Source organism: Manis pentadactyla, chromosome 12 (genome assembly GCF_030020395.1).
Source record: "Manis pentadactyla isolate mManPen7 chromosome 12, mManPen7.hap1, whole genome shotgun sequence".
Classification (NCBI taxonomy): Eukaryota; Metazoa; Chordata; class Mammalia; order Pholidota; family Manidae; genus Manis; species Manis pentadactyla.
Window position 1 is genome coordinate 72,790,250 of NC_080030.1, and position 19,078 is coordinate 72,809,327.

The following is a 19,078-nucleotide window of genomic DNA, read 5'->3' on the forward strand; positions in this document are numbered from 1 at the left end:
GGGAGAAAAAAGCAGAAGTTGCAGTATTTGTATCAGACAAAATAGACTTCAAAACAAAGAAAGCAACAAGAGATAAAGAAGGACATTACATAACAGTAAAGGGGTCAGTGCAACCATAGGATATAACCATTAAAAATATCTATGCACCCAATACAGGAGCACTGAAATATGTGAAACAAATAGTAACACAATTAAAGGAGGAAATAGAATGAAATGTATTCATTTCTGGAGTCATCAACACACATTCAATCCAAAGGACATATCAACCAGCAGAAAAGAAGTAAGGACACAGAGGCACTGAACACTGAACAACACACCACAACAGATAGACCTAACAGACATCTACAGAACCTTGCACCCAAAAGCAGTAGGATACACATTCTTCTCAAGTGCACATGGAACATTTTCCAGAATAGACCACACTAGGCCACAATAAAAGCCTCAGTAAATTCAAAAATATTGATATTCTATCCACCAACTTCTCAGATCATGAAGGTATAAAACTAGAAATAAATTGTAAAAACAAAAGGATCACAAACACATGGAGGCTTAACAACATGATCCTAAATAATCAATGTATCAATGATCAAACTAAAACAGAGATCAAGCAACATATGGAGACAAATTAAAACAACAGCACAATGCCCTAACTTCTGTGGGATTCAGTGAAGGCAGTTCTAAGAGGAAAGTATATAGCAATCCAGGCCTATTTAAAGAAGGAACAACAATCCCAAATGAATAATCTAAATTCACAATTATTGAAAATGGAAAAAGAAAAACAAATCAGGCCCAAAGACAGCAGAAGGAGGGACATAATCAAGATCAGAGAAGGAATAAATAAAATTGAGGAGAATAAAACAATAGAAAAAAAAATCAGTGAAACCAAGGGCTGGTTCCTTGAGAAAATAAACAAAATAGATAAACATCTAGCCAGACTTATTAAGAGAAAAAGAGAATCTACACACATACACAGAATCAGAAATGAGAAAGGGAAAATCACTGTGGACATCACGGAAACACAAAGATTTATTACAGAATACTATGAAAATTTATATGCTAACAAACTGGATAACCTAGAAGAAATGGAAAACTTTCTAGAAAAATACAACCTTCCAAAACTGACCAAGGAAGAAACAGAAAATCTAAACAGACCAATTACCAATAACGAAATTGAATCGGTAATCAAAAAACTATCCAAGAACAAAACTCCCAGACCAGATGGATTCACCACTGAATTTTATCAGACATTTGGTGAAGACATAATTCCCATTCTCCTTAAAGTTTTCCAGAAAATAGAAGAGGAGGGAATACTCCCAAAATCATTCTATGAAGCCAGGATCACTCTAATACCAAAACCAGGGAAACCACAAAAAATAAAATTACAGACCAATATCCCTGATGAACATACATGCAAAAATACTCAACAAAGTATTAGCAAACCGAATTCAAAAATACATCAAGATGTTCATGCACCATGATCAAGTGGGATTCATCTCTGGGATGCAAGGATGGTACCAGATTCAATAATCTATCAACATCATCCACCACATCACCAAAAAGAAGGGAAAAAAACACATGATCATCTCCATAGATGCTGAAAAAGAATTTGACAAAATTCAACATCCATTCATGATAAAAACGCTCAACAAAATGGGTATAGAGGGCAAGTATCTCAACATAATAAAGGCCATATATGACAAACCCACAGCCAACATTGTACTTAACAGTGAGTTGCTGAAAGCTTTTCCCCTAAGATCAGAAACAAGACAAGGATGCCCACTCTCCCCGCTTTCATTCAACATAGTACTGGAGGTCCAAGCCATGGCATTCACACAACAAAAAGAAATGAAAGGCATCCAGATCGGTAAGGAAGAAGTCAAACTGTCACTGTTTGCTGATGATGTGATATTGTACAAAACAAACCCTAAACAATCCACTCCAAAACCAACAGAACTAATATCTGAATTCAGCAAAGTTGCAGGATACAAAATTAATATACACAGAAATCTGTTTCATTCCTATACACTAAGGATGAACTAGCAGAGAATCAGGAAAACAATTTCATTCACAATTGCATCAAAAAGAATAAAATACCTAGGAATAAACCTAACCAAGGAATTGAAAGACCTATACCCTGAAAACTACAAGACACTCTTGAGTGAAATTAAAGAGATAACTAACAAATGGAAATTAATCACATGCTTTTGGGAAGGAAGAATTAATATTGTCAAAATGGCTTCCTGCCTAAAGCAATCTACAGATTCAATGCAATCCCTATCAAAATACCAACAGCATTCTTCAACTAACTGGAACAAATAGTTCTAAACTTCATACAGAACCACAAAAGACCCTGAATAGCCAAAGCAATCCTGAGAAGGAAGAATAAAGCAGGGGGTATCTTGCTTCCCAACTTCAAGCTCTACTACAAAGCCACAGTAATCAAGACAATTTGGATACTGGCACAAGAAAAGGCCCATAGACCAGTGGAACAGAATAGAGTCCAGATATTAACCCAAGCATATATGGTCAATTAATATATGATAAAGGAGTCATGGATATACAATGAGGAAATGACAGCCTCTTCAACAGCTGGTGCTGGCAAAACTGGACAGCTACATGTAAGAGAATGAAACTCGATTATTGTCTAACCCCATACACAAAAGTAAACCCCAAATGGATGAAACACCTGAATACAAGTCATGAAACCATAAAACTCTTAGAAAAAAACATAGGCAAAAATCTCTTGGACATAAACATGAGCAACTTCTTAATGAACATATCTCCCCGAGCAAGGGAAACAAAAACAAAAATGAATAAGTGGGACTATATCAAACTAAAAAGCTTCAACCATCAGTAGAACAAAAAGACATCCTACAGTATGGGAGAATATATTCATAAATGACAGATCCGATAAAGGGCTGACATCCAAAATATATAAAGACCTTACACACCTCAGCAAACAAAAAACAAATAATCCAATTAAAAAATGGGCAGAGACACTTCTCCAAAGAAGAAATTCAGATGGCCAACAGACACATGAAAAGATGCTCCACATCACTAATCACTGGAGAAATGCAAATTAAAACCACAATGAGATTTAACCTCACACAAGTTAGGATGGCCACCATCCAAAAGACAAACAACAACAAATATTCGTGAGGATGTGGAGAAAGGGGAACCCTCCTACACTGCTGGTGGGAATGTAAATTAGTTCAGCCATTGTGGAAAGCAGTATGGAGGTTCCTCAAAAAACTTAAAGTGGAATTTCACCCAGGAATTCTGCTCCTAGGAATTTACCCTAAGAATGGAGGAGACCGGTTTGAAAAAGACATATGCATCCCTATATTTATCACAGCACTATTTACAGTAGCCAAGAAATGGAAGCAACCTAAGTGTCCATCAGTAGATGAATGGATAAAGATGAGGTGGTACATATGCACAATGGAATATTATTCAGCCATTAGAAGAAAACAAATCCTACCATTTGCAACAACATGGATGGAGCTAGAGGGTATGAGGCTTAGTGAAATAAGCCAGGTGGAAAAAGGCAAGTATCAAATGATTTCACTCAACTTGGAGTATAAGAACAAAGCAAAAACTGAAGGAACAAAGCATCAGCAGACTCACAGAGTCCAAGAATGGACTAACAGTTACGAAAGGGAAAGGGACTGGGGAGAATGGGTGGGAAGGGAGGGATAAGGAGGAAAAAGGTGCATTATGATTAGCATACATAATGTCGGGGATGGGCACGGGGAAGGCAGTGTAACACAGAGAAGACAAGTAGTGATTCTATAGCATCTTACTACACTGATGGACAGTGACTGTATTTGGGTATATGGTGGTGACTTGATAATGGGGGGAGTCTAGTAACCATAATGTTGCTCATGTAATTTACATGCCTATAAAAAAATAAAGGCAATATTTAAATCTTTTAAATAAATAATAAAAATAAGCAAAAAAAAAAATACCAAACCACACACACAAAAAAGGGCTTGTGACTCTATAGCCAACCAACAGTCCTTCATTATATAAGTAGTTGACTACTAACAAGTTGTTTTAATTAAATCCAAGTCATTATTCAGACAGAAACTTTCCTGTTGGTCAAGGCAAATTGACTGGGGTAGAGAGATGGGGGGCATTTAGAGTTCATGACAGGCTGACACAAAGTTATCTCCTTACCCAGCTGACAGAGGCATACATACTAAAATGACTTTTTACTAAAATGCAGGGGTATGGGAATAATGCACATTGCACCTTTTATTGGCAGGATGAAATCAGAAGCCAATCAGCTCAGGCTGTGAGGATTTTAAGAGCAAGGTCCAAGTATAATTGTTGTCTGTGCACTCTGGGTTTTGCATACGGCCTCCTCCAAAAATTGGTATTCAGTAAGTGTTTAATGAGTAACTTTAACATTCTCACAAATATTCTTGATATCTTGGTCAGCACAGTAACTTACTGATTTTTTTCCCAACCTCCCCCTCTGATATTAGCGCCTCCACAACTCTTGAGCTGTTTTTAAACCAAACCTTCAGATAGGCCCTTATTGTCATTGTCAGCAAAATAAGACTTCTAGAAAGTTAGAGTAGAAAACGATTCATTGCATAAGTCTCAAAACTTGGGTTGAAAGAAAATGGAGAACAAACATGCGAAAAATTAACATGGGAGTGATCAAAATGCAACTTCCATTTTGACATTAAAGGGAAAGGAGTATGCCGTCCACCTGCTTCTTTCCCCTTTTTGCCGGCTGCTATGCAGAACAGGAACAGCCATGCTGGATCATGAGATGGAATCTGCAAGTTGAAGATGGTTATGCAAGAAGACTGAAGAAGTATGGTCCCCAACACACTGAAGCTGCTTTGTCGGCCCTGGATCGCTTATGCTTAGAGAATATGTAAGAAAAGCAAAAAGCCTGATAAATTCATATGTAGGCTGCCTGCCTTCCTTAATAGGTAGTCAACCACAAAAACAACATGAAGAGTTAGAAGACTGATCTTAGCAACTGGAGGCATTCACATCGAAGGGGCTCTTATTGGAAAATCTCCAGTGACTAAAATTTCTTACATTTCACAACTTCTTCTCTTACATAATTTTTCTGGTACCTGGCATATTTCCAGCCAAAACTAGATTATCAGAAAGTGAAATTTTGATAATTCTAGACCTAAAAACAAATTAGTCAAATATCATCTCATTTTTACAAATAGTCTTCCTTTCACATCCATGAATATGTGAATTTGATCTGTTTCTTGCCTGTTAGAGAAGATGTGAATAGAAAATGTACAAGCTGAAAGTGTAAAATCTAGTGTGAAATTAATGAGTAGGTCTGTGTTAAAGAGTTTTTCCCATCTAAAGAGTTATCTGTTGTAAATAGTTAGATAAACAGAAAACCTGGAGCCAAACTCTATAAAACTAATAGAATTCAGTATATTAGAAAATTGTTTACATGAGATTGAATAGATGTTAACACTGCTCATAAGAGGATACCTGCCACTATGTTGGTAAAAAGCACAGGCAAAATGATGTGCTGATGGGTACAGTTTATTTATTTGAAACCACCTGTTTCCAAGATCTGAGTGAATCTTATAAAATAAAAATATATTTAATAAAATTATTAAAATAAATATTAAAAAAATAAAATATACAGTGGAATAAGGCAGAAAACGGAAACTAAAGTCAAGAACAGTGGTTGCTCTTGTTCTGATCTTAGCTCTCAGCATCACGCAGACAAGAGAAGTGAACACAGTATCCTCAACAGACATAACCTACAGTAAAACAGGCATAACTTCGACTGAAGCATCCCTCTTCACAGCTCTGTAGGGATTGTCCCCTGTATGTGCCACAGGGAAGTTTATCAGTCCTGGAGCACCACAGTGGTGGAAAGGTGTTTCACTCAGACTGAGCAATAAAAACGCTTGGTTCTCTGTGCCTGGAGGCAAACAGAAGACTCGCCCTGATTTTGATTTGTAAATGACAGGGCTTCCAAACATCACCTTTCTTGTTACATGAAGGAACCCAGTGTGAGACAGGAGATAATGAAGTCAAAATGAAAAGCAAAGGCGAGCCAAGAGGTGGAGAGGAAAAATGGAGGGAGAGGGGAAGGGGGAAGGGAGGGGTGAGAGGAAAGATGAAAAAGGCAGAGGGAGAGAATCATGTAACTACTTTATCCAGCTGTGTCTAAAGCTGAGCTATCCTTAGACTATAAGCTATAAGAAAGTAAAATTTTCCTTTTCTCTTCAGCTTATTTTTCTTGGATTTCTATTACTTGAAACTAAAGAACCAAGACTTAAACACTTGTGTTCACATCACTGATTTTCCTATCTGTAAAATGACAGGTGTGGAGTAAATGTTATCTTAAACTTCCCTTCAAGTCTACAATTCAATTTTTCTAACTAGAGTGATAAGTGAACTCCTTCAGGACAGGAGTGTTATCAGACCAATTTTGACATCCAGAATTTCTGGCACTTAGTAGGCTCTCAATAACTCTCGTAGTCAATTGATAAAAAGGATTGGCACTCTCCATACCTATCCTTTTGTAAAGCATTTACTGCTGTTATTTTTGCTTATTTCCCATCTGTATTCCCAATAAAGCAGCATCAGATATATGTTCACAGATTTCCATATCCTGGGAAGAGCTAAATAATGTAGTTAAATTACTGAATGTGTTTAACCTCCAAATGAGAAATACACATCATTCTGTAAATCTGATTCCATGAGAAATTAATACTCCAACAGAGTTATTTACTTTTTTATTGAAGTATAGTAGATACACAATCTTATATTAGTTTCAAGTACACAAAACAGCAGTTCGCCAGTTATACACATTATTAAATCCTCACCCCAACTACTGCAGTTACTGTTGCCATAGAAAGATATTACAGACGATTGGATAAATTCTCCATGATGTACCACAATAATGATTGAGAATATTTGTGCCTCTGCAGCCCTTTCCCTTTGCTTACCCACCCATAGTAACCACCGGTCACTTATTAGTGTTTATGAGTCTAATGCTATTTTGTTAATTTTGTTTTGCTTTTGTTTTAGATTCCACAAATAAGTGAAATCATATGGTATTTGTCTTTCTCTGCCTGGTCTTTGTCACTTAGCATAATACCTTCTATGTCCATCCAATTTGTTGCAAGTGGCAGGATTTCTTTCTTTTTAAGGCTGGCTGACTGATATTCTATTGTCTATATGTAACACCTATTCTTTAGTCATTCATCTATTGATGGATACTTTGGTTGCTTCCATATCTTGGCTACTGTAAATAATGTAGCAATAACATAGAGGTACATATATATCTTTTCAAATCAGGGATTTTGTTTACTTTAGGTAAATTCCTAGAACTGGAATTACTGGCACTTAAGTTATTTCTATTTTTATCTTTTTGAGGAATCTTCATACTGCTTTTCAAGTGGCTGCACCAACTTACATTTCCACCAACAGTGTAGGAGGGTTCTCTTCTCCACATCCTCAACAGCATTTGCTATTTCTTGTCTTTTGAATAAAGGCCATTCTAACTAGTGCAAGGTGAGATCTCATTGTGGTTTTAATTTCCATTTCCCTGATGATTAGCAATGTGTGCCTGCTAACCATCTGTATTTCTTCTTTGGAAAAATGTTTATTCAGGTCCTCCACCCATTCTTTAATCAGGGTTTTTTGGTGTTGAGTCATAAGAGTTATTTATGTATTTTGGATGTAAACTCCTTATTGGATAAATCCTTTACTAATATATTCTCCCATACTGTAGGCTGCCTATTTGTTCTGTTGGTGGTGTCCTTTCCTGTACACTTGCTTTAAAGTTTGATGCAGTCCCACTTGTTCAATTTTTTATTTTGTTTCCCTTGTCCAAAAAGATGTGTTCAGAAAAAATTGCTCATGCTTGTGTTCAAGAGATTTTTGCCTATGCTTTCTTCTAAGAGGTTTATGATTTCATGTCCTACATTAAGGCCTTTAATCTATTTTTAGTTACTTTTGTGTATGTAGTTAGACAGTAATCCAGTATCATTCTCTTGCATGGAGTTAACCAGTTTTTCCAACACCAGTTATGGAAGAGATTGTCTTTTCTTTGTATATTCATGACTCCTTTGATAGATATGTGGGTTCATTTCTAGGTTCTGTATTTTACTCCATTGATCTATGGGTGTGTTTTTGTGCCAGTACCATACTGTTTTGACAGGTGTTGGTAACTCAGTGCAAAGCACATGTTTTGACAAATATGAGTGTATTTAGACAGAACTAAACAAAATATCTGTGGGTACTTATATAAGTCTGGATAAGATTCTAAGAAAGTACATAGAAAAATAGATAACATTTTTGTTCAGGATATGAGAACATTGGATAATTTTATGTTGCCTTTAATGTTATTTTACTAATTATGATATACCTAAATAACTTAATGGAGTACACTGAAATGTACACATGGTAAGAATAAGATTGTTCCCATTGACTTGCAACTCAGCTGTCACTAATCAGTGCAAAAGTACTCTATAAAGGAAATGTAATATATGTGAACTTGATGCTGTAAAAGCACAATTGCTTTCTAATAAATAAATGCCAGTTTCAACTGTCTGGAGGCTGAGAAAAATCATGATAAAATGCAATGCCACATATATTTTTAGTGGAAAGCCTACCACAGACGTCTAGTAGGTTAACTTTTTGGTAGGGGTAGAGGTATGACATGAAGCTCATAGCTTGAGTCCAGGCGTGTCACATGACCACCTTGTAGCTCAGACTCCACCCAGGCAAAATGGCTATAGTAGCCTCATTTTTTTCTTCTCATATAAGAATTGTGTATACTTAGAATTTTTAATTACCAAAAGAAAAAGAAAAAAGATAGAAGGAAAGTATATATATTTGAGCTTCAGAACACTGAATGGGAGTTAGTTAGGGGTAGGGACAGAACTCATCCTCTTCATATTTCAGGAATTTGTAGTGTCCCTACTCTTAGGTGTTTATTCATAGAACAATTTGAAATACTGCTGCCACCTGCTGGACCCCGCAGAACACTTTTAGAACAGTTTCATAATAAGCACTAATATTGATGTTTCCATTTAGTCCAATAATGATGAATACAGGCATTAAAATAAAAATATACTTTATTAGTTTTCCAAACAGAAATAATTGAGAAATGGTAATGTAAAGGTGTATTCTTACAAAGAATTTGCTTTTAAATCAATTCTTTAAAAAAATTACAACTTTTAATTCCTACAATAATCCCTCATATTCAACTTTTATATATTTTGCTTCCTTGGGGGAAAGTGGTTATAGAAATTGCTCTTTTTTCCCAAATATTCAAATCATAATGCATATGAACAAACTCTTCATTGAAAAACTTTAACTTTTTGACCATTTATTTATTCATTTAGCATTTTTCCAGTGCTTACAATATTCACTCTTGATATAAGCCACATGAAAATTTATTTCAAACTTTTAAACATGTTTCATAATTCATGCCCTGGCTCACTGACTTTTAGAATCAACATTAGGGTATTCCTAGCTTAAGTCTTTGTTCTAACTTGTACTAACTTCAAATGTTTCTTTGATGCTAAAGAAATAAGCATAGAAATGTAACATTTAAAATTGAAAAATTTTAAATAGTCTTTTTAGAAATTTTTATCCTATAAATTTGATTTTCTAAGGCAAAGCCTCAATTGCTCCACACTGTTCATAGCTAGGATTTACATGGTTTCTAGGGAATTATGTGACATGCTGGGGCTTCAAAGATGAATAAGAACTGGTGAGAAACACAGACTTATTTAACAACTGCTCAAAAATATACTACAGGAGCTATGACACTGGTTCCTGTGGGTGGATCTATTCTTAGCTATGATTAGCTGAGCTGATAATACTGAGACCACAGGAGAGTTTGCAGTTTCCCAGATGCAAGCTCTGCCCCTCCTGGGGTAACAGACGAGACCAATAGGAGCCCAGAGCATAGCCAAATGGAATAAGAGACATACTGGAAGCATATATTTTCAAACGATTCACATGTAGATTCTTGATGAGCTAATAAATACGCCATAGTGTTTACCTCAGACTAGAGGAGAAATGGAGAATATTAAACTGGCCATCCCCTGATCATGAAATTAAAATTTAAGGTTAAAAACAAAGTAACAGTTGCTTATTTAATGTTTGAGGAGTTTTCTGCTCTGTCATCTGTATTTAAAATTTCCTTTAAAAATATTTATATTCTCTATTTTATTGTTGTTAACTGTTAACAACCATTTGATCAATAAATATGAGAGATGCCCTCTCATAAAAAAAAAATTTATATTCTCTGTCTCCAATTTCTCTTTTCTGGGGTAAATACATATTTTATCATTCAAACAGGAAACTTGTGAGGGCAGAAGAGAACATTAATAATTATTATTCCAGGACAAATAAATAGATATTCCAACTCTTTCAGGGATTCTAGGACCCTATCCTCCTCCCATTGTTTTGTAAACCCACTTCAATCAGGCTTTATCCCCACTGCATCAAAAGTGCCCTTGGTAAAGGACCATGTCACTAAATATGATCATCAGTTCTTAGTCTTAATTTTACCTGACCTTCCACAGTGTTTAGTACAGCTGCCATGCTTCTCTTCAATACTTTGTTTACTTGATTTCAAAAACACTACATCCTTTTTCCTTCTTCCTCTAACTTAAGTAAATGGTTGTTTCACCCTTCTTTGCTGATTCCTCCTCCGTTCCTTGATTTGTTAATGTTGGAGTATTCCAGGACTGTTTTTTGTCCTCTGTCTATACTCACTCTCATGGTGATCTCATCCATTCCCTGAGTTTTAATACCATTCACATGCTGAAAGCTCTCCCATTCATCTCCTGCGCTCTAGACTTGCCTATTTCACATTTCCACTTGGATGTCTAATAGACATCTGTGATGATTAATTTCGTGTCAACTTAACCAGTCCTTGATACCCAGATATTTCATAAACACCAGTCTAGACTTTGCTGAAAAAGCATTTTTTAAGTATGAGATTAACGTTTAAGTCAGTAGACTTAAAATAATGCAGATTACCCTCCATAATGTCAATGCGCATCATCCAATCAGATGGAAGTCTTAAGATAAAAAAACTGAGGTCTCCTGACAAAGGGAATTCTGCCTCTAAACTGCCTTCAGACTCAAGGTGCAACATTAAATGGCTTTCCTTATTAGAAAAAATAAATTAGACCCTTAACTCACAACACACACAAAACAATAGATGCCAACATCCCTATGTCTCAAAGCAAGGCACTGTGCCATCTATGAAGAGATGAAAAAGAAATCATCAAAAAGAACTTTGTGGTTTATAGTGGACATGTGGACATACTTATGGATGCCCATTATGAATGTTGACTTTCCAAGATGAAACAAAAAACAACATATATTTCCTGTTCTCCCTTGCATGCTATGCCCCATATGAGATTTTGGTTTAGTAATGACAAATATGCAAAGGCAACATGTTTTGGGGTCAACATTGGCAGCATTAGCTTCCCAACCAAGACAGAGGCAGGATGGCTCTGGGTTCAGAGGAGAAAAAGTTCCTACCAGGAACTGTGGTTAGTTTCAAGAGTGGTCACTGGAAGCTCAGCTGAGAGCCCATTCCTCCAGCATTCCCATGATACCATCACCTTTATAATATTCTTAACAATCCTTCCAGTGTAGACAAATTAGAAGGATTCTGTTATATGCAAAAGACACAGGATCATTACCATCTACCTTTTGAATATTTAAAATGTTGGAGAAGCTAGGAGAGAAAGATAATTTAAGGGAGAAATTTTTACAGAAAGCTGTTGAAGTGCTTTGGGATTTCCCTTATCCACATTCCAGGATTGGTGGGATGTGATGGGGAGGAATTCTTTTCTCTCACCTCAAACCAAGGGAAAGAAGTCTTGAAAGAACTCCTTGAGAACTTGATACATGTACTCTGAAGTTTGACCCATGACTGAGAAATTAAGAAGCAAAAGGTTGTGACTACAGCCATCCGTCCAGCAGCAGAGAATAGATCTGGCTAATCAGGAACAAGATCTAACTTCCTTGCTGTGGTGGAGAGCAGGGGAAAGTGCTTTCCAGGAACCTACCAGAAACAACCCCCCAGGAAAAAGAGTCAACTTCTACACCCATCAAAGACGGAGAATGCCATTATCAGATCACAAAAGCATCTGTAGAGTAAGATCTTTCTTATTTCTTTCCTTTTTTACCACTTCTCCCTTTCAAATCTTGGGACCTAGTGAGGGAAGGGGAAGGGCAAGGGCTAGAGCCAGTCAGAGGTTGAAGAGAAAGCATAAAGTCAAGAGGTGATAGCGAAGAAACTGATCACACACTCCCTTTTCCAGAGCAGGTTTTCACCTTGAAATAAACCTGAGCTCTGGGAGGAAGGCAAGTTTAAGTTCAAATAAAGTTCAGATACTAAGACTAAAAATGATTAATGTACTCAAAAAGTAATTTAAAAAGTTTAGAAAGTGCCCAAGATTTCATCCAAAGGGCAGGGAACAAGTAGCCCACAGGATGGATGCTGGAAAGTTAGGAAAATAAAGTTACTGCATTATTGTGCCCTATCAGATTCAACCTTTTAACCAATAAAGCTTTTTCATGCCCATTGATTCAGAAAGTTCATTTCTAAGTGAATACCCCAAGACAAACTATTGCACATGTAGCCAATGAGATATGTCACGAATGTTTACTGCAGCATAGTTTATAATAATGAAAAATCAGAAAACAGGAGATTTGATAAACAATGGGAAAAAAATAAGATAACTGCATAGCAAGTTAAATGAATGAACTAGTGATACAAGTAGTAATATAAATACAATTCAAAAAGGCTGTTGAGTAATGAAAACATTTGTTAGACGATTAAGTACTGTATGATCTCACCCCAGGGGAGCCTCCTCAGTAATGTGGAAGACTTGGGGGAAAAATGAATCAGCCTGCACCAGCTTCTTCCTCCATGAGTCTTGCTGCCTGCAGAGAGCACACATCCTCTTCTGTTCTCCGTGCCTCGCATCTCAGAAGGCAGAACCTGACTCAGCTAGGAGGTCTGCAAGTCCAGGTGGCCTGGGATTTAATGAGGCAATCTACTGAATTCCAAAGTTCAGTAATTTGGAAGTTCACATGCCTACAGATGAATGCCATATCCACTGGTCAATTTTATGAATAAGACAGGTAAAACTTTGGTCTCCTGTCAACAGACTCTTTTATTTCTAACTTGGTTTAAAATTGGCAGGGGATAGAGGTGTCATTTATTGAGCATCCTCAAATACCCCAATATAGTATAGTTAGAATAGTAGCTGTAAGTCTGTATTTAGAGATCTACTACTGATTTTTAACATTTTTCTTTTTGTATTTTATAATATAATTCATATTTTAGTCTTTCTCTAAAATTCCATATTATTCTCTATGTATTTTTTGTGTGTTGTTTTATGTGTTATAACAGAGATTCATCTTGTGTTTAATTGCAGCCAATTATAATATATGGCAGGATATTTTCATTTATATGTAACTAAATTTATTTTACAAAGACAATTGAGACAGTATATATAAAAGTGACCTTACCATTCAATTTTTTAAATAAAACATTTACACACCTAGCAAGTACTGCAAGCACTTCTTTAATGGTCCCTTAGAACCTCCTACCTTTTTATGAACTCGCTTTCAAGGTTTTAGATGACTACTAGAGGAAGCTAAGAAACACTTTAAAGTCAGAGCATAATGGTTGTAACAGTGGTAAAGACTACTTAACACTTAGGTACACACATCTCCATCTCCATTTAATCTTTTTTGCATGATCTAAACAGAACTGTATTATTGAATCGATACATCTCATCCTGTCAGTATCATAAATTCTTTGTTTTAGAGTTAACATTTAGTCAAAGTACACATAGACATTCCAACTGCAAGTGAGCATATATTTTCAAGGAGAGAGCAATTTCTTTATATTTTAAATGTTTGATTCTTTGATATCCTATAATGGATAACCCTCAGATATTTAGTATCAAGCTTCTGAAATAGATGTTTAATCTACACTTTCTGGTAGAATGAAGGAATTAATTAACAAATAAAACAGCTTATTTTTAATTTTCATAACATTCTGTCTCTTAGGTTATCCAGTTTCAAAATTAAAAAATTTGCCCAGAGTTTGATTCTTTAACCCAGCCTAGGGCCCTCATTGGAGAGCTCTGGCAATTTAAATGATTTGAGGTAATATGTCCTACCAATTGTCTTTAAAAGTTCTATTGTAAATCTTCATTATCATGATCATAAATAATGATTAAATTTATATTTGTAGATAAGGCTGTAATGAGAAATAGGCACACACACACACACACACACACACACACACACGCACGCACACAAACACAAACCTTAGTATCTGCCTGTTTAACTAGCTGTGCCTAGATATTACACTGGGAATTAAAAATCAGTATGAGTAGCCCAAGGTGAAAAGTTTGAAAGAGAAAAAAGAAAATTATTTTGATAAGTTGATTTTTTATCTCTGATAGGCAAAACATTCAAATAGGTCAATTCCCCTTTTCTGAGGAAACATGACCACATAAACCAAGAGAGAAACAGCTGAGAGAAGCTGAAGAAGAACTACACAAAAGCATGTAGGACAAGAGGTAATTGTCTTAAGGGAATTTGGGGTGGCATCATTCACATCATGGTTATGAAAGAACAACAACCTTCTTTAATTGGAACTATATAGGTAAGGTATTGTTCATTTATAATGGGTATGATTAATTTTGCAAGATCATTTCCATATGTGTGTATGAGGAGGGTGGTCTGGGACAGGGAGCTGGAGAAGGACTAGTAAGTCATCATTATGCTCTATCAAAGCTTATAGATGTGAGCCACAAGTCATCATTGTGCCTCAAAAGTGAAAGTGTAGCAATTCCTGTTCTTGGGGCCATAAAATGCTGACTTTGTCATTCAAGAGTGTTACTAGGAACTTCAGCATTTGAAATTGATCACTGGGGCCAGAGGCTGTTCTATCATAAAATGGTAGGGCAATTGCATACAATCTGACATATGTAAAAGTCTTAATAGACATTGAAATAGACTACAAGAATAACCTCTCAGCCAAAAAATGTGAGAAATATGACCATTGCAGATGCTCCTTCACTGTCCGGGGGGGGAGGTTTGTATGAACAGTACTTGCACACATTTTAAATTTGCTATTTCTAGAACAAGTAAGAGCTCTGTGCTATTGAAAATATAAAGGGGTCTGAACACTGCAGGAGCAGTTAATCCAACCTGCTTTCTTCTGAATGTATTTCTCAGACTAATGTTTAGGACAATGGGACAACAAGCAAACCCAAGCAGTCAGAACTCAGTCATGCCGTGATGAGCAGTGGTCACACACACTGCTTACCCAGCCATCCAAGCCAGAACTAAACCATTATGTTATTCGATAGCTGTTTTTGATCACCATTAGCACAGAGTTATTCAGTGTGACCTCCCTACCTGCACTTAATGACATTTTAAATGTCTAGATATATGAGAAGGACAGAGAGTTTGAATCAGACCATGCAAAATGTCAAAGTAGGAGACTTTGAAAGAGACCAGCCTCATTATGATTTTTTTCAGGGTTGTTTTTGAAGTCAATGAACAGGGGCATGGGGTACAGGGTTAGGGAAGGAATAGGGAAGAGGTTGGCACCATGAAAGTTTTGCATGGCATCCATGTTTTAGGAAACGATCTCTGAAAGCTAGGCAGAGGATTGGATAAAAAATTACCCAGAGATGAGAATATACTCTGGAGGTCACTGGAATAGGATGGTTAAGAGAGAATAAAGACTGAACTACAGCAGAAAAAATAACAAATATAAGGAATAACATAAAGATCTGTATACAAGAGCTTACTAATGGTTTCTGAGATTTCCTTTTGAGTTTCTGCTGGTTTTCTAAGTGCGTGCTTAGTATCTAGTGGTAACTGCACCTTCACTTGAACCACTCACTTGATAAGGTTGCCTGAAGCACTGGAGATCGCTGAGGGCTGGGCCTGCTGGTAAACTATCACTATAGACCTTTTATGGTAGGGGATTGGAAAACAAGTTAGTTAAGGTCACTCCAAGCCCCTCCTTTGGGAACAAGGTATTTCTTGATGAGGGACTATCATCTCAGCCAAACTGGGAGCTTCTCAAGGACAGTTCTGCAGCAACCTTTGCATCTTCTGCACTAGCCCAATGCCAAGCACAAAGTAGCTTCCACTAATTATAAAAAAATAATTTAAAATTTACCCTCACTTTCCACTCATTCAACATAATAACTTGTAACTCCAGGAAGAGGAAATCCCAGGTCAAAATACCTCTAAAACTGAAATCAGTCAAAGAAAGAAGTAAAGTTTAAAACCCATTTATTGCTTACAAACTGCAGTCTGGGTGCCTTCTCTCTCCTGCTCTGGCAGAAGCAAGCAAAACCTCCCCCAATCCTCTCAGCTTCAGATAAGCCCAGGTCGCCCAGATAATTACCCATTGATATGGAGATGAACTACTTCTCTCCATTCCTTAGAAATGCCTGTTGATATGGAGATGAAATAAAGCCTGGCGAGGGATTCTGGAAATACTATAATTTTACCCATAGACCACCCCTACAGAAATCTTGCCTTTCAATCTACTCATTCCCTCTCTTCCAGAGTGGTCCCTGGGTGAGAAAACTGGAGCATTGTGACCAGACTAATGACATACAGTAGCAATAGCAATATAATTATGATAATCCTCAAGCCAGAGAATTCAGCTAGGTTCAAAGTCCTATGCAAATTAAGTCCATACCTCGCCCATTCCACAGGCAGGCAGTAGCTGAAGAGGTAGAGAGTTAAGAGCAATCGACACACAGAAGCTGCAGCCAGGGGGCACATCCAGGCCACAGGGACCATAGAAGAAAATAACCTTAAGGGCGTTAAGATACATGTTTTAATGATACCAGCATGGGCAAATCTTGTCCACCAGGTGTTGGATTCTCCCAGAGGAGAGCGCTGCCCCAAATCACTCACAGAAGGCGTCTCTTGATGCAATAAGCAAGAGGAATTTATTCAGAGACAAGCTAGCTGGGGTCCAAGTGTCAGCCCGACACAGCGGGTCTCAACAAGGACCCCGAGCACTTAGAGTCAGAGGTTTTTATAGCATTTTCAAAAAGGGCAGTATTTTTCCACAAACACATCACATTGTTTTTCCAAAAAAACACATACATTTTGGCTGACGCCACATCCTGGGGGTCTAGTGAGATAAGATCACCCTCGGAATGTTAGGGTGGTTCTTAGTAAGGTAAGCTTGGTATGTATGATTAACTGATTGAGGTTGGCTAACTAAAGGTCACTGCAATCAACGCTGGCTGACTAACTTGTTTTTCAAGGTTCTAATATTTTCCTATTTTCTTCCTTCTAGGTTAGAAAATGGAGTCTAAGCTTTTAAGATGGCTATACTTATGCTAACTTTCTATCTTCAATAAGGTTGATTCTTAGTGGAGGATTCTACATTTCCCCACTTCTTTTTAAGAAGCATTCCAATCATGGAATGCTTGTGTCCTCTTGTTGTGCGAGTGAATGATATTGTTGCCTCAACATTAGCACTTGAACGGTACTCACTCTTTCTCTAACAAAAGTTATCAGCCGATTTAGTATACAGGGTCCCAAAGTGAGGAGTAGTATAAGAATAAGTAAAGGCCCAGTCAAGGTGGATATCAAGGTTGTAAGCCATGGAGATCTAGTAAACCAGGACTCAAATAGCCCTTGTCCGGCCTCCCGTTCTCTCTTTCTTTGATCTAACCTTTCCCTATTTTTGACATTGAATCTCTTACTATTCCAGAATGGTCTGCGTAAAAGCAGCATTCTTCCTTTAAGGCTGCACACAATCCTCCTTCTTTTAAAAACAACAGATCTAATCCTCGTCTGTTCTGCAAGACTACTTCAGACAGGGAGGTTAGAGATTCTTCAAGTTTGGTAATGGATTGTTCTATAGTCTTTAGGTCTTCATCAATTGCTGTCCTCAATCCCGCATAATGTTGGTTCCCTTGGATTATGGCGGCTGTCCCTGTTCCTACTCCAGCTGTGACTCCTATTCCTAATAATACAGCTAAGGTCAGCGAGATTGGCTCCCTTCTATACCTGTGTTTTGGTTCAAATTCAGCTACAAATGAGAAATCATCATGATACATCAATCTAGGTACTAATTGAACCATGATACAGAAGTCGCGGGAAGAATTGAAGGCAGAAGTAGAGACACATGGGGTCAATCCAGTATTACAGGCTCACCACCCTTCGGGAGGAGGGACTAGATACTCATTTTCACCTGAGGAATTTACGGATATGGTTTCATTACACAAAGCTTCATGAGTGGGGGGAACTGAACCTAAACATTTCCCTCTTCCAGTCACCTCGGTCAGGGTCAGTTTCTTATGACGTCCCCAGCTACAGATCTCGTGGCTGGTCGTCCTGTTAAAATTTCCCAACAGCCCCAATCCTTCATAGTAAGGAGGTCCAGAGGAGAAACACAACCAACAGGATTTAGTAGTATTAGGGTTGGTGGTGTTTAGAACTTGGAAAGCCCCCTCAAGAAGATTGAAGAGGCGTTGTCCAGTGTCAGGAAAGGGGGCTATTTGGTCAGGGGTGAGGGCAGCAGAAATAGTGGTAGGGTCTACCGGAGGCACCGGAGTCTGCTTCAAGATCGAGGTTGGGAGACGTGGTTGATTTCTTAGGACAGAATTAGGTCCGATTGGGGCAGCTGGAAGGGTCTCAACCTTAAGTCTGACAGTAAATACGAGGCCCTTGTCATATCCAGATTTGTAATATCTAAGTCCCCACTGCCGTCCAGTGATCCACCCATCATACTGGCGTCCCTTATCACTGAACGTGATATTTAAGGGGAGGCACAGTCCTGTCCATTCACAGTTGGGGGATGTGCGGTTCTGGGTTACTTTAAGGAGGTCCCAGTCAGACACAGGATTCCAATAAACGTTACCCGTAGTCTCACAACCCCAAGAGTTACAATAAAAAGATTGCAAGTCCCCACATTGTTGGGTTTGTTGGTAGGTCCGTCCGTCACGGGGGCAGACATAGAAAGTAGTGGTCTTTATCTGCTGGCGTGCGGCTGGATTTCTGCACCCAAAGCTCC